Raw genomic sequence first — 16,684 nt, 5'->3', positions numbered from 1 at the left:
CTCAAGATACCTGACAAGACAGATTCTTTCTGTGCTAAATATAAAACCTGTGAAGCAGGACATTAGTTAACACACTTCTTTACTCTAGAAAATACACAAAGAAGTACATAAGATAATACAAAACAATAAAGAAAAGAGTTTAGGTGGATAATATACTACATATTTCCCCCCTTCGAGGCACGTAGGGTCTCGACAAAATAAAAGATAGTATAAACCTTAACAACTATCATAAGAAAATTAACAAAGATTAATATACTAAATCCATGGAGTGTGAGAGCGAAAACCTGCCAGGCAGCCAATCTTTCTTAAATTTCCATCAAACAATCAAGACAGGAAATTCTCTCACGGTCCCTCTGCCTTAGGCAACCACATTGTAGCACTCCATATCAAAAAAGAAAGAAGGAATTCTTAAAACTTATAAGGAATAACTCTAGTAGATACATATGAAGACCTCAGAGAAATAAAATCAAAATAATGTCCAACTTCAGGCTGGTCAACCCTTCGGACCTTCCATCGGACCTATCCCTGCCTAACATTACTTACCCTAAACGTCAAAAAGAAAAGAAAACATCTGAGATTCCAATATATCTACATACTAACATTGACAATGACAACTTTAATACATAAAAACATAAAATCACATTATCAAGACACTGCAGCTCCTTCGCAGCGTCTGGTTCCCATTGTAGACTTCATTAGTTCACGTTCAGTCCATTCTTCATTGTCCGCAATCAGATCTTTTCAGGAACTCAGGGTCCCTGAAGAATCGCTCTTATGGTTGTCTTCCTCCAATATCATCCTAAGAGGACAGATGAAAAAACACAGCAGTATCTTCTGCGACAAACAACAGTTACTCATTAAAACATCCAACGCATATAAACGCATTTAGACTTATATCTCTATTTTTACAAAATCAAATCTTTTTTTTTTTTTTTCTTTGCAATTTTATTCACAAACTCTCATCCATTGTCTAAGAATATTCGATCAGGAAGTCCCCACCTGCTTATGACCTCTCTGCACAGAAACTTAGCAAAAACCTTGCAAAAAATTTGACAAAACTTGGCAAACTTGGTAAGTGACTGAACATCCTTTCACTTGGTTGGACAGGCTTCTGGCCATCTAGAAAATCTGTCCACAACTACCAGCATATACCTTTTACCTTCAACTGGTTTTATCATATCAACAAAATCCATTACCAGCTCTCGCATTGGACCCCTTGCCGTTGGAATATAACCTAGTGGAACTGTAACACCTTTTCGAACATTATTTTTCAGACAAATAGTGCATCTGCCTATAATGTGATCAATTTGTTCTAATAAGTATGGTGCCCAAAATCCATACTCTTTGATGATCTTTCTTCTCACCTCCCCCCTTGCAACATGGGCCAACCCATGTGCCTCTTGGATCATCAATCCCAACAAGTCAGGAGGTGCTATCATCAAACCTTCATGATTTCTCCAAAGACCTGTGGAATCTTGAGTGGCACCTCTATCCATCCATAATTGTTTGTCTAATGCAGAAACTGCTTCCTGCATCATGATTACATCAGTGAGTGTTATTTTATCTTCCAGATCTACTTCATGTGTGACTAAAAGAACTTTGCCTATTTTGTCCGCTCCTGTTACTGCTTTGGCAGGTTCATCAGCAGCTTTATTACCTTGGGTGACTCTTGACATGTCATGTTTGTGTGCTGCACATTTTGCTATTGCTATTTCTTTCAGTTTCATCATAGCATGCAAAAGTTTCATGATCTGAGCATGATGCTGGATTGGGGAACCATCAGTTTTCTTGAAACCTTGATTTTTCCACACTGATCCAAACAAATGACACACATTATGAGCATAGGCAGAATCAGTGTAAATTGTTACACGCTTACCTTCTGCCAACAAACACGCTTCAGTTAATCCTACAAGTTCAGCAAGCTGTGCTGATGCAGGTTGAGGAACCACTTCAGCCTTTTCAATCACAAACTCTGTTCCCTGGGCTTTGACCACTGCATAACCAGCGCTCAATTTATCTCCCACACGGTAACATGATCCATCAGTCCAGTACTCCAAGTCTGCCTCACACAGTGGGAGGGCTTGCAAGTCTGACCTCAGCCTTGAATATCTCTCTGCTTCCTTGACACAGTCATGCGATTCACCATCTTCTGCAGTTGGCAGATTTTCAGCCGGATTCACTGTGACACACCTCACTAATGTAACATCCTCCTGCTCTAAAAGCCTATGGTAATCTCTAAGCCTAGGCATTGTTAACCTCTTAATGCACGCCCCTATTTTTCATGTTTTTTGCCATAACGCCATGCCCAAGTTGTGAGCAGCACAGATCCCACATAGTTTAAGATTCAGAGATGTGCCTGGTATCATTGTAAAGGTAACACTCTCAGGATTACTGTTAAGGTGTTTTTTTTGATTCTGTGACTTTACTGACAAAAATGGCAAAGGTTAGAATGATTAAATTGTTTCCCTGCCCATAGGTTTGCCTATAGAATGACATGGATACAGACATTCAGGGACCTCTCAGCAGGCTATAGACACAATTAGGCCACAGCCACAGGTCTTGGCTTCCTGCAGTCCAAATTTCAAGTCAAAAGACCAAAAGAAACAAAAAAATACAACCGCTAAACTCCTGGCGCGCAGTAGAGGGCGCACCCCTAAAAGCAGTGGATTATAGAATTATACACCTATCTGATTGTGTATTTCTATGTGGCGGAGCGGGTGGTGCGCACGTCGGATACACGAGGGTTTGTTTATCAGCAACCAAACGTGATGGCGTAGTGTCATACACCGTTGAAAACCTCAGACTATTGGCTAAAAGGTTATCTGCTTCATTTCACGGACAATTTCTATTGGCTCAAGCAGCTGTCAATCAAAGTCACGTTGTCAGTCTCATCGTCACGTGTCCTCATTGGCTTTCGAGACATGTCCCGGCCCATCCTCGCCACCGATTGGCTACTGCGTGGTGTCGTTTGAAGCAGGAAGACCTCACGGATGTAAACATTCAGTCACATGTAGTCACAGATCACCGTGCAACTCGTAAAATGCGGTAACGGGGCCGGTTTTTGTTTTGATCCGCGTGTATTACGTTACGCATTGGACTAAACACATGGACATATTGAGGAAAATACTTCGGTTAGAAGGAAACGGATTTCATATTTCACAAGCATGGGTACTTGGCAAGCTGTACAAACGGTCTTATGTCATAAGATGGTCGCTGTAGATCAGCTGTGGATAAAGGGAAGACTTGAAAGGTATGTACGCATCATACGTTAGCTTAGCGGCTAGCCGACCTAACTGCTAATCCTGTTAGGGCTGTGAGCAACCAAAAAAATCATGGGTGGTCTTGAATTGATCGGGGCGATCTAAGCTTTCTAACAATGTATGAATATATATGCTTAAGGGCTGCTGTTAAAAATGTTCGGGAGTAATTGATGCTAGCGCCACCTTCTGGAGCCGTACCGTGGGCGGTACAGCGTGCGTTAACTGGTTAATGTATATTTACCATAATTCAAAAGATTTCTCAAACTATGATGAGTGAGAATCGTCACAGGATATCCCATAGTTACAGAGGATGCCTTATCATACATCGAAGAAACTCCCACCATTGCTCTGTAACATAATGGCAGTCCCAACTCTACTTCTGAGTAGGCAGTGGAATAATAAGAAATAGGTTGAGGGTTTTTCCCTGTGCCTGTTGGCTGACAGAGAACTGCGCATGCATATTTACCCCCAACTGAGGTGGACACATACAACAGAAAATTCCTAGAATAGTCTGGAAGTGTCAAGGCTGGAGCCTCCTGTAGCCTCTGTTTGACTGTTTCAAATGCCAACAGGCCATCCTGTGTCCATGAAAGATTACAATGTAATTGAACACTTCCGGCATCTTTAATCATGGCTCTCAAAGGCCCTGTTAAACTAGCATAATCTTCTATCCATGCAGAAGAATATCCAGCAATACCCAGAAATGTCATCATTTCTCTTATATGTTTCTGTTCATAATCCTTAGACACCATCAAAGTCACATGCGGCACACTCTTTTCAATGTCAAATTCTTCACTCACATACTCATTCATATCAATCATCATAGCTGCTCCTTGTGGGCCCATAATAATACAACATGAAATGAGTTCAACTTGCTTTGGTTGATGATTCAACCAATTTTCAGAATTTGACTGAGAAGCATCTTTAAAATACTTCAATGTGCAATGCAATGGATACTCTGGAAGCTTCGCATCAGGCATATTTGCTGCGATAAACTTCTCCCAGATTTTAACAGGCTCCAAAAGTCCTGCACTGAGATCACCAATCCAAAAGACAGAAGAAGCTTCGACATCTGTCTTCATTGACAATTGATGAACAGTATCATTTGGCATTTCCACCAGACAGCCGTCTGGAGTACATTTTATTATGCAATTCAATCTACACAAAGCATCTCTTCCCAAAAGTGCAATCGGTGTGTGTTGTGATACCAATATAGGTATTGTAGCTTTTTGATTTTTGTAACAGAGCTCAATTGGTTTTGTAAGAGGTACCAGCTGTTTTACTCCCTCAAACCCGATTGTCCGTATCAACTGACCAGACATAGGGAGATGTGTAGCATCTTCAGGCCGAATGCAGCAACTGAATCTGATACATTTTTCTAAGAGTCTCCTGATCTTGCTCCTTTCCTCTCTGCTCTAGCTAAAATCTTTTTTACCGCAGGATCGTATCCCCCGATAGCTCCTTCCAGATCACTTTGATCATCATCTTCAAAATCAATTTTTCTAACTCTAATTTTATCTTTAGCTTTGAAATGCACAGTTTTACTTTTTCTTTTGGAGCCGGGATACATTTTTAGAGTTGTTTCTGCTTTCCCTATCTCTACTATTTTATCATTATCATCTGTAATATGATAATCTCCTTCCTGAGTAATAACTGGGAGCTGAGGATAAAGTTCTCTAAGCTCTACCTCCTTCTCATAAGGTGGGGGTCTCTGTACTGGGACCAAATGTGAGAAGGGTACATTACTTTCTACCATTAGCTTTTCTACACTCCTTGCATTCTTTTCTATCTCTCCTTGAACCCTATCTTTCTCCTCTTTTCTAGCCCTTGACCATTGCTGTCCCTCAATCTCAAACAGCTGGAGCATCTCAAGTTCCATCTGTCTCTTCTGTTTACGCTTCTCTCCCTTTTTCCCTGCTTTCTCACCTGTTTTATATGTAGACACAAGCACCTTCATTGTTTTAATTACATCTGGATTAAAAGTCCCTACGACTGGCCACGGTTGATCAATATCAGACCAACGCTTATGCCACTTCTCTGACATTTCTACAATACCTCTAATTAAAGGGTTATTCTTTTGGACAACTTCAACGGGAGTGATTACTTTTAAATTATCTATTTTTGACATGTTGATATTCTTCTCTAATTTAATTTTAACCAGATTAACTTTATTCTATTTTGTTGAAATTTTTTATTAAATCTAATGAATTATTATTAATTATATTTTAATTACTTTATGCTCTTTTGGTTGCCACAGTTAATGAAAAACAGATGAAAAAGATTTGCCAACTACAAAAATCAAAAGAAAGTTCTACAGGTAAAAACGCCAGGTCCACACGCGAAGCTCTTCAACTACAGAATCAATAATCTTTACCCAGTATTAACCAAATCAAATCATAAGCCAGCAACAAAATCTTCACATAAACCAAGCCCCAGTATCTCTATAATGAAATGATCAGTCCGTTGCCAAGATTTCTTCTAATTAACTACAACATATGTATGATGCATGTAGGACTACAGGTGTGTGCACTAAATGTAATTGAAAGTACTATTCAACAATCAAATCACATCAACAGTATGAACTGTAAATGTGTGCACAGAGGTATAAATGCAGGTACATTTATCAGTAAGAGTTTGTGGATAAAATCGCACTGGCCTTTATCACTGGATCCAGATGCAAGCGCTGTTGTCCGCAAGCCTCAGTCCTTGTGATGCAAACCAGCTGTCCTTTCGCCTCCTCTTTGAACTCTCGCACCATGAAAGGAAGACAGACAAATAGTTCAATGCCTCATCAATGTAAACACTTAAATCTTTTTACTCTCATTTTCATTATCTATTAGTCAAACTTTTAACCTTTTATCACAGTATTATTATTATTTACAAAATGTTCATCATTGTTAACACTTTAAAAAATATATATATATATATTATCACTAAATCAAACTTTTTATTTATCTTTATAACTTATTTAACATAATCGATTACTTTAGCCATATATACAACAAAGAGCAACAAACACAAAACATAACACACAACAAACACAAAACATTAATGTGATCACCTATATCTTAAACTTTTTCTTTCCTTACTTCTTATCCCCCTTTTTAAATTTCCCTCTATAAAATGTTTTTCAACCACCTTTTAATCAATACGTCACCCCCTTCCCACTATTAAATATTTAGACAAACCACCTTATATCATTACGTCACCCCCTTTTCTAACTTTCCCTCTTCTTACTCAAAAAATCCCACTATAAAATGTTTTTTAACCACCTTTTAACCAATACGTCACCCCCTTCCCCCTTTTTGCGTTTCTAATAACGCAAACAAAATCCTAAAACCAAAAACCAAACAACAACAAAAAGACCAAGACAAACAAAGGCCTAAGGCACCCTATATGTAAAGTAAAAAATTTAAAACGGTAATCTACTTCAATTCAACAAAGCAACAAATTCCCACACAAAGATTCTTTAACGGTGAGACCCAACAGCAAACAGACAGCAGCTCCGTCGAGCAAACTAGCGCACTCTAATGTGACAAACTCACCCTTAATAAAAAGCCCGGGCTGTTGCGGGAGTCGGCCCAGTGGAGCTGCCAGCCAACGCTGAGAGGCCTCAAACACGTCCAAGTTCGTGACGCCAAAAATGTGGTATATTGATGTGTTGATGAAGAGAAGGGATCACCGCCGACACGTCTTTTCTTGCATTCAAAAAGAGTTTATTACAAGAAGAAGAACAGTGTACAAAAATGCCGAATCGTGGAGCATCTCTGGTGCCAAGAATTGAGATGACTCTCCCTTAGCCTGAAACATCAAACCTTATATATGTTTTCTAAAACCCCACCTTCTCCCACAGAAGGACATAACTGACCAGGATGGTCAGACAAAGACAGGATCTAAAAACAGAATTTATCCTTAGCTTTCTGACTTTTAACCTCTTGACCAAGCTAACTTAAGAATAGATAGTGTCCAGTATCCCCCAGAAACTATGACCCACCAAAGAAGGGTAATAGACAAGAAACACATCTCTCAAGATACCTGACAAGACAGATTCTTTCTGTGCTAAATATAAAACCTGTGAAGCAGGACATTAGTTAACACACTTCTTTACTCTAGAAAATACACAAAGAAGTACATAAGATAATACAAAACAATAAAGAAAAGAGTTTAGGTGGATAATGGTTTCAAAAGCCTGCCTGGAACGCAGCATTTGCCAAAACGACCGGATCGCTTACTTCTGCTTTAATGAAGTGCTTGTTTTGCACATGATCTGTTTGATCCCAGAAAGATAAGATAAGATAAGAGATAAGATAATACTTTATTGTCAGATCACTCTGAAATTTGTCTTGCGTCCCATGACGTCCAAGTTTCACACAAATAATAACAAAATACAAAAAACATACATTTACAAAAAGCATAAATGTTACCCTCAAAGGTCACATTTAAAGAGAAACACAAATAACTCCATTCACAACATAAATCCAACATTACAATGTGTCTTTGGTGCAACACCCAAAGACACATTGTAATGTTGGATTTATGTTGTGAATGGAGTTAGAAAGGAAAAAAGGATCAATGCGCAGCCTCCGTTTTCTTTCTGATTGCGTCCGTCTGTCTGTTCAGAGTGGGAGAGAGAGAGAGAGAACCCAATCCACCTGTCTGTATATCTGTCTGTAATGTAAGTTTGATTTGATATGAGTGTCAAGGTTTAATTATGGACACTAATGAGCGCGCAGCAGTGCGTAAAAGTCGTGCGTAATGACAGCTCCTCGTTGGTTAAACACAATAAACTTCTTCCACGTGTGTCTTATTGACAGGTGGAGCCTATATTAATAATTATATAAATGCATAGTGAGCGATAAGAATGGAGAGTTGGACTAATGCTAACTAGTTCAGTTCGAACTAATGAGGACCTCCCATTAGTTTGAACTCTCATTACTCCGATTGTCGGACCAATGGGAGTTTGAACTAATGGGAGGTCGGACCAGTGCCATGGACCCGTTTGTTCCCCCATTAGGGCTGTCAGTTTTTAGAAAAATGAGGTTCGAACGAATATTGAATGACCCGTAGTTCGTTCGGATATATTCAAATATTACCCACGGCGGACGTTCCGCGGTGGACGTTCCGCGGCGCTATGCAGGCACTGGGCACTGCAGCCAAAGATGGTAAATAGAGTATCTTTGCTGCAGCCTACATATCGAGCAGGTCATTACCGCTCGAATACGAACTTTTCACCCCATATTCGAACAAATATTCGAATGTCGAATAAAAAGTGACAGCCCTATCCCCCATAGACTTACAACTCAACTAAGTGTGAGCGGCACGTACGTTCACATTGCTTTCGTGAATTGTAAACAAACAGACGGCCCCCTCGGTTTTTGCGTATAACTCTACCGGAGAGGCTCAACAACTTCATGAGCTTCATTTTAGGAATAAACGGCAGTTTTTACCTGACGGGAGACCAAGGCCTAGCCTAGCAAATTTCATTTGCCTCAACCATGTAGTCAGGAAACTAGCAATGCGTTTCGGTTTGCTCCGTCCGCCAGAGCGGACGGACCAATCAGCGAACAGACGGGTAAGTGAAGGCGATGACGTTGAACTCAAGCGCTCAAGATTAACCTATGAGCTTAACCGGTGTATAGCACACGTGACCACCAAGCAGCAGCGATTAGTTGAAGCAAATGTAGGCAACCGCCTCCCGGAAGCAAACGAATCCCTATGGCTCGTGTTCAGACGCTACATGAAATGTAATGAAATAAGCGGCTGATGCATCAGGCTAACCAAGGCCTGAGCTATGGTAGCTAAGAGTTAGCAGGTTTGCGTACTTTCTCTCTCTCTCGCCCTCTCTTTCTTACACACACACGCACAGCCCAGGTTGTCTGTCATATCTGTTGTAAACCTTGTGATAATAGCTTGTTGTGTACAGTTAACGTTATTGTTGCTTCGGTTTGAGTGTAGATTAATTGTGAACGGTTTGTTGTGTAGCTAATGTACATGTGGGCGCATGACGTCCGTCCGACAACCCATTTCTCCGACCATACATTTATTTATTTTTGCGTCCATTAGTCCGAACTCCCATTTCTCAGAGTTAAGTATAGCCCTAACCCTTAACCTTACCCTAAACCTAACCTTAACACTGTAGAATGGGTAGTCGGAGAAATGAGCCGTCGGACTTATGGGCAGTCGGACTGATGTATGCTCCCCTGTACATGTAATGGACATATAATAATGGATATAATGGAACAATGGCAACACATTAGACTCTGAAATGGCACAACTCAGAGTTAGCTTTTTGTTTGGTAACCAGGTCCAGGTAACTTAACAATAAAATAATGAAAAAAAAACAGCTGTAAGGGAGGCAGGCACTGCTGCTGTATTGAATATGGTGTCATACTGAATATTTTTCTGGGTATTGGTGTCGAGTTTGAAATTTGAGTATTGTGACAATCTTACAACTCTGTGACAAACACCAAAACAGCCAGAAACAACTAAAATGCAGGAGAATATGCATTAAATGCCTTTGTATAAATCGAAGACAGAAATTAAAATGATTTTCATTTGATAAACAGTTGTGTTATGTTGTGACCACTTTTGGAGAATCATCAACATGTATGAGTGAGGGGGTACTTGTTGTATGGCAAAAAGACTCAGGGGGTAAACAAGACAAAAAAGTTTGGGAACTACTGTTCTAAAGAAACCTTCAACTGTTCTTTGATAAATATTACTAAACAAATAAATAATACTGTAGTATTATTGTAAAAAAAAAAGAAAAAAAAGCATATTTTAGCAATACTACGCTTACTGAAACAAAAAGCAAAAGTTCATGAGTGAAATTGAATGCATGTTTAATATGTTGCAACTCTCCCCAGGTTTGGAGTCAGTTCCAACATCTGAACTCAGTTTTCGTAAATACCACGTTTTTAAAAAATGTGTTGTGGGGCGTTGGTTGAGCACCCGCCCCAAGTGTTGAGGCTATAGTCCTCACTGGTTCGAATCCTGTGTCAATGTCAAGGGGCCCTATCCTGCAGGCCCGTGCAGAGACCTTTGGAGGGGCAGGTGCTCAAATATATATATATTCTTATATATATATATAGTGATCATAATTGTAAGAGCCATTCTGGGCTTTTATTTTGGTATGTATTTTAGCGTTTTATTTTGTAACTCCCCCCCCCCAGAGACTCTCATTGCGAGGGAACGGTGTATGTTCAGTGATGCGTTCACTGTCAGTCGGGGCTGAGGGCTCCAGTTCACTCACTGCGCGCGTGGTTCACTGCATGTAGCCTACTGGCACGTGCCTGTTGAAGGGCTACTGACAGGCCTTGACATAAACACACACACAAAAAAAAAAAAGCACAGACAAAAGGGCACTTTGGGCATCAAGGATCAAAAGGGCAGGTGCTCCAGCTTCAGGCACCTCTGCACGTGCCTGCTATCCTGCGTGTCATTCCCCCCTCTCTGCCCTCCATTTCCTGTCTCTCTCTCTCTCTCAACTGCCCTGTCCATTAAAGGCGAAAAAGCCCAAAATATATATACTAAAAAAAAAAACTTCAGGTCAGTTCATACTTAAACAGTACGAGTGTAAAGAGTATATTGAAACAGTTATTGGTTGTACTAATTTTTGTAAGTTTAACAAACTTAAATTATCTAGTTTTACCTCTGGCCACAGTGCTACCCAGTTGTGATTGGCTCATAACTAAATTCAAGTATGTGCTTGTCAGTTGGAGGATACAGAGAAAGTTGTGCCATTTTCTTATTTTCACAGAGCAATTTAAGCAATGGTTAGTTCATCCATATGAGATATAGTTCTTTGTTCTACATTATACTTATTTGCAGAGCAAACTTCAAATTCACCATAACCTCTACATACAAAGTCTTTGTAATTTCAACCATGGGTTACTCAAGGCTAGACAGCAACACTGTTCTGAAATGATTGAAGAACATCAACAACACTCGTGCTCTGTTTGCTATTGTGGCAAGGGCTTAGTGGAACTCAATATTAAAGGGGGTGGGGGGGTAACTAAAGAGGGACCGACAACGCCACCTGGGGAGTTGCACCCCAGGAAATAAGGAACAAAGAAATTAAACGAGTGTAGTGCAGAAATTATAAGGACACAGGTTCGAAAGACTAAGGAGGCAGGGACAATAAGTAAATTAAATGTTTCTTTTATTGCAATAATGAATCAAAGGTAAACTTAAAGCAGAAGTAAGTGGTCCGGTCGTTTTCGCTAATGCTGCGTTCCAGGCAGGCTTTTGAAATCGTAAATTACAGCTTCAAGTCACAACTTACGACTTTGTAGCGTTTCAGGCAACCCACTCGTGTTTTTCCGACCTGTTTTACCAGTGAAAGTCACTATAACGGCCACTCGTAACTTCCGACCGGTGAACTCGTACCAGATCGAACTGGTACCACTTCACGGTCGGAAAAATACGAGTTTCCTTGAAGGCACCATAACAGTCCTCGTCGCTACGTCCACATATTCACGGCGTTCCTTGGCTGCACACACAGCCCTGCATGCCGTTCTCTCTCCTCATTGGATAAAAACTGTAGGATACGATAAATGTTTTCTCTTCGGCTCAGAGCAGAGCAGAGGGACTGAGAGACCCGTGTTTCAGTCCAAACACTCTATGTAAGTGATTGCTGTCGGAAGATATAACTATTTAAGACTTATATTAACACAAATATATCACTTACTTCTGCTTTAAGAAAACTGTGGCTGTGAGGGAAGAAAAGGGGAAACATAATTTTATTAGCAAGATCTAAAAAGTAGTTTTATCCAACAAAATGAACTTAGAAGGCCGGCTAGACAGACATTTAAACTAATAAGCAAAAACTAAAATCAGTGGGCTGGGGCCTCAGTGGGAGGCAGACTATTAGATATGTGACGATTCCCACTAGCCTGGGGTGTTAACACAAAAACACAACAACACTACAAAACCATGCACGAAAGGTGCCCCAGTGCCTACTTGCATGCAACGGGAGTGAGGTCTTCACCACTGTGCCTAGCCTCCCAGCTGATGACAGCTGGGAGGCTAGGCGTTAAAGGATCTCCCTGAAACAAAAAGCAAACAGAGGTTAAACAAACCAACAACCCAATTGACAAACAATGTATCTGACTGAATATAACAGAAAAGGACCATAAAAGCAAATCAAAACTACAAGAAAATCACAAATGGCCAAATAAACCAAAAGTTAAAGGCCAAAAAGAAACCACTGGTCCAAAAAGAAAAGAGGGAAATAAACCAAAAGCAAACCTAACCAAAACAAACGAAACAGAACAGCAGCAGTGGATCCTATCCACCACTTTCCGGAGAACGACGCTGGGTGTCGCCATGACCATAGGCGTCATTTACGCTGGGGACGCTGGGGACGCTGGGGACATGTCCCCACCACTTTTTGTCAAGAACAATTTTGTCCCCACCACAAAATTAACTTAAAGGGATAGTTCAACATTTTGGCAAATTGGCCCATTGCCATAATCGCTATAGTCATAGCAGTAGGTTCATTACCTTTAATTGTAGGTGTAAGCTTTTTTCAGTACGGCGGAGTGCAGCAGCTGGCTGCTCAGAGCTACGCTATGGAGGCTAAGGGAATTTCTTGGTTTCCCTCATTAAACTCATCAAATTCAACATCCCAAAACTCCACAGTGCTTTTGTAGACAAGTTGTGAGCTGCACAACCACCACGCTATGAGATAATGACGGAACGATACGAAACGGAGCCGTTTTCGAGGTAAATACATACAAAACCGCTGATGCGCGTTGCGTTCAGGGACAGTTTTTCAGCAAGCAGTCTCCGTATTTACCCTGTATTTACCTCGAAAACGGCTCTGTTTCGTATCGTTCCGTCATTATCTCATAGCGTGGTGGTTGTGCAGGTCACAACTTGTCTACAAAAGCGCTGTGGAGTTTTGGGATTTTGTATTTGATGAGTTTAATGAGGGAAACCAAGAAATTCCCTTAGCCTCCATAGCGTAGCTCTGAGCAGCCAGCTGCTGCGCTCCGCTGTACTAAAAATAGCTTACACCTACAATTAAAGGTAACGAACCTACTGCTATGACTATAGCAATTATGGCAATGGGCCAATTTGCCAAAATGTTGAACTATCCCTTTAACATTATCCTAATTCAGGGCTCCAGACTAACTTATTTGACCAGGAGCACAGTGGCCCCTAACTTAAAATTTTAGGAGCGCAAGCAGCAATTTAGGGGCGCACACCGAAATCGACTTTTACTATTACTACTATTACTGATAAATACTGCATAAATGCAGAAACTATAATGTTTTAAATTCACATTTTATTGTGCAACAGTTTAAATATTGAAAATATAAAGTTAATGTTTAGGCTGCACTGACCAATAACAGAACAAGTAGACACACCACTTGTGGTAAGCTCATCCTAGAACAGACCCCCCCCCCCCCCCCCCCCCCCTTGGGGGATAAGGTCCACCCTCGTTGGCCTCCTTGTCTGCTGACCCTGACTGAGCCACATGTGCACGGACTCCTCCTTGGCATCAAACTCGTCGACCCCCCCCCCCCCCAAACCTCCTCCGCACGGCCAAAAAAAAAAGGATCTATCGATCAACAATCAATCAATCATTTCCGAGCCTAGTCTGTGCAGCGCGTTCTGCAGCGCGAGTCAACCTGCTTCGTTGCCTTGTGACGATTTGAGTACCGCTGCTGAGAGCGCAAGCATATTATGGGATGTTTAAGGTTTGTAGCGAGCCGTCGAAAAAAAAAAAAAATTCAGGTGACACAGCACACACACACACGCAGGTCGCCGGTCTCTGTGCCCGGAGCCCCCACATTTGGTGCCTACACCGGTGGCTAGCGCTACCAGTTAGCTGCTCACTAGAATGCTACTACCATATGTCTATGGTTACTACGGGGTTGAAAACTGACTTCCGTTGTGGTGTGATGCAATGCAGGGCTCTCAAGTTTTGAAGTGAGTTCAGAGTGAGATTTTACCAGCGGCAGCGGCGATTTGGTTGAAGTGGATGGATGTCTGACAAATGACACGTACATTCATTCAAACAAAAATCTTTATGATTTATGACTGGAATAAGTTAACCAGGGGCGTCATGCAACCCAAAAATTGGAGAGGGCACAGTGATTTTTGGAGGATGCCCTCAAATCACTTATTTTGGGCACTTACACAGGACTCTACACTAGGGATGCACATTTTGACATTTTTTTCTGACCGATAACCGACGCTCGTTAACCGATTATTAACCGTTAACCGATAAGATTAAGAATCTTGCGGCGCACAAAAAAAAAAAAAAAAATTTTTTTTGGTTTCAATTTTTTTTTTTTGCCGTTAAATACACACGTGCGCCGCGACAGCTGATCAGTGCGCTCTGTCTCAGCTGATCGCGCTCATATGGAAGTTAGATCGTCCAACTGTTTTTATACAAAGTGCAGCCAAACACCAGGCTGAAGGAACAGCAGAGCTCCTCTGACAGCTCCTCTTTGGAGCTGCAGGAGAGCTGCAGGTGAACAGGCTGGAGAGCAGCGACGTCCTCTTTTTTTTTCTTTTTTTTTTTCCCAGCGCCGTAGTTACAGGTGATTCACATCTATGTCCGTGTAGGTTACATTTATTGTCTGATCTTCCTTCACTGGGGCTGCTGCTGCACATACTGTCAGTCCTCCTGTGTAACTTTTTGCTGCAAAATATGACTGAAGGCTGTGAACTCTGCACGTGTCGACACGCCCCCATGAGTTGACGACATAAGGATCTAATTAAATAAATAAATAACCGATAGTATTAATCGGTCAAAGTTCTTGTTATCGTTAACGGTTAAACGGTTAATCATGTGCATCCCTACTCTACACTAGTATTTGTTAGTTTATTTTTAGAGCACAGCACAATGAAAAATGTTTAAGTAACACGTTTAACCTTTAAATAATGTTGAGGGTCCAATGTGACCCATTTTTACATTTAGGAACAGTAAAAACACCCTAAACATTTTCCCTCTGACTTTAAGTTTGTTCTTGACCAACATAATATTTGATACAGATTAAATGGTCTTTCCTGCCACTACACCATGATGATTACTGTGATTTGTTGAACTCAGCCTGATGTAAACATTAATAAAACTCAGTAACCAATCACAGGCAGCTCCATGTTGTCCCTGTGTGATGTTCAGGGACAGGTCAGGACAGTCTGAAGACAGACAGCTCTGAGGTTGAAGTCCTATCATAATGAGATGAGATGAGATGCACCTGTGACATTGACAGGTCTGTACGCCTTGACCACATGTCAGCTGATCTGTTCTCAGCTCCGACGAGCGCTTTTTTTAATTTTTATTTTTATAATTAAGCTCCGGTAGCAACACGGCTAAAATGCGGCAGGATACTGTAAACTGGCGCGGATCCGGTGTGTTTATCAAAGCTTGGTCGCCGTGCTGAGGCACCAGCTCAGTTTGAGCTGCGTTCATGAAGTTAAGAGGCTGCTTTCAAACTCTTCAGGCAGTGATCAGTGTCGGCGGCTTTTTGACTCATTAGGCTACTCACTGTTCATCAGTGTTTTAGGGATGGTACAGGCTGAGGCCAGTAGGCTACAACAGGTAACAGTGTTGTTGTCTCTTTTCACCTCTCTCGTGTGATCAGTGCGCCCTCAAATCTGTTCAAAGCTGTTAAAGCGGTGCAACTTGGTGGACGTCACCGTGGTAATTTAAATGCGTGAGAAATACAATGTGTGGCGTGTGAGCGTGTGAACGGGTGGGAATGCGTGTGTCACACGCCAAATGCGTGAGACTTGAGAGCCCTGGCAATGGATCATGGGAAAATAAAGTGGCGGATAAAACAAAAGACACAAATTAATAAAGGGCAAACAACTGAGACTCAAATGAATTAAAAAGTGGGGACCAGCAGAGACTGAGCTCAGCCATCTTGGGCCTTTTATAGCTACTGCACCTGGGTGAAGGAGGGAGGAGATAAGGTAGGCTGCATTCACAACCCCTACTGAGATCCACTACACTATGGTTGATAAGCTTACAACTTACTTGCTTTTTCAATGAAAAAATCAAATCTATTGACCCACGCTCAACCGATCAAAAATGCTGGATGCGGAAAGTTGCTGCATAATGTATAACTGGAGGAAAGTGGGTTAGTTGTTTTCGTCTCTTTTCAATAGAAACCAGGCTAAGCTAACAGATGTTTGGTGCCTCGTATTATGTGCTGGGACCCAAGTACTGTTGATGACGTTTGGTGCTGTTCTGAGGATTATTTGTGGCTATGAGTGGCTTTTTGATCGGTTGGGTGTAGATCAATAGAATGCGCTGTTTATTACAAGAGTACCCGTATGCAGGGACATGGGCGCCGCCATTAGCCCAGATCCATACCGGAAGTTGCTCTTCTTCATGTGTATCATTTCTATGTAGATAAAAAAAATAACTCAGTAACTCAATGGTCCATAATAAAATATTGTTT

The sequence above is a fragment of the Trachurus japonicus genome, chromosome 11 (assembly GCF_045865225.1).
Source record: "Trachurus japonicus isolate A0001 chromosome 11, Traja_1.0".
In the NCBI taxonomy this organism is placed as follows: Eukaryota; Metazoa; Chordata; class Actinopteri; order Carangiformes; family Carangidae; genus Trachurus; species Trachurus japonicus.
This window is presented reverse-complemented; position numbering follows the sequence as displayed.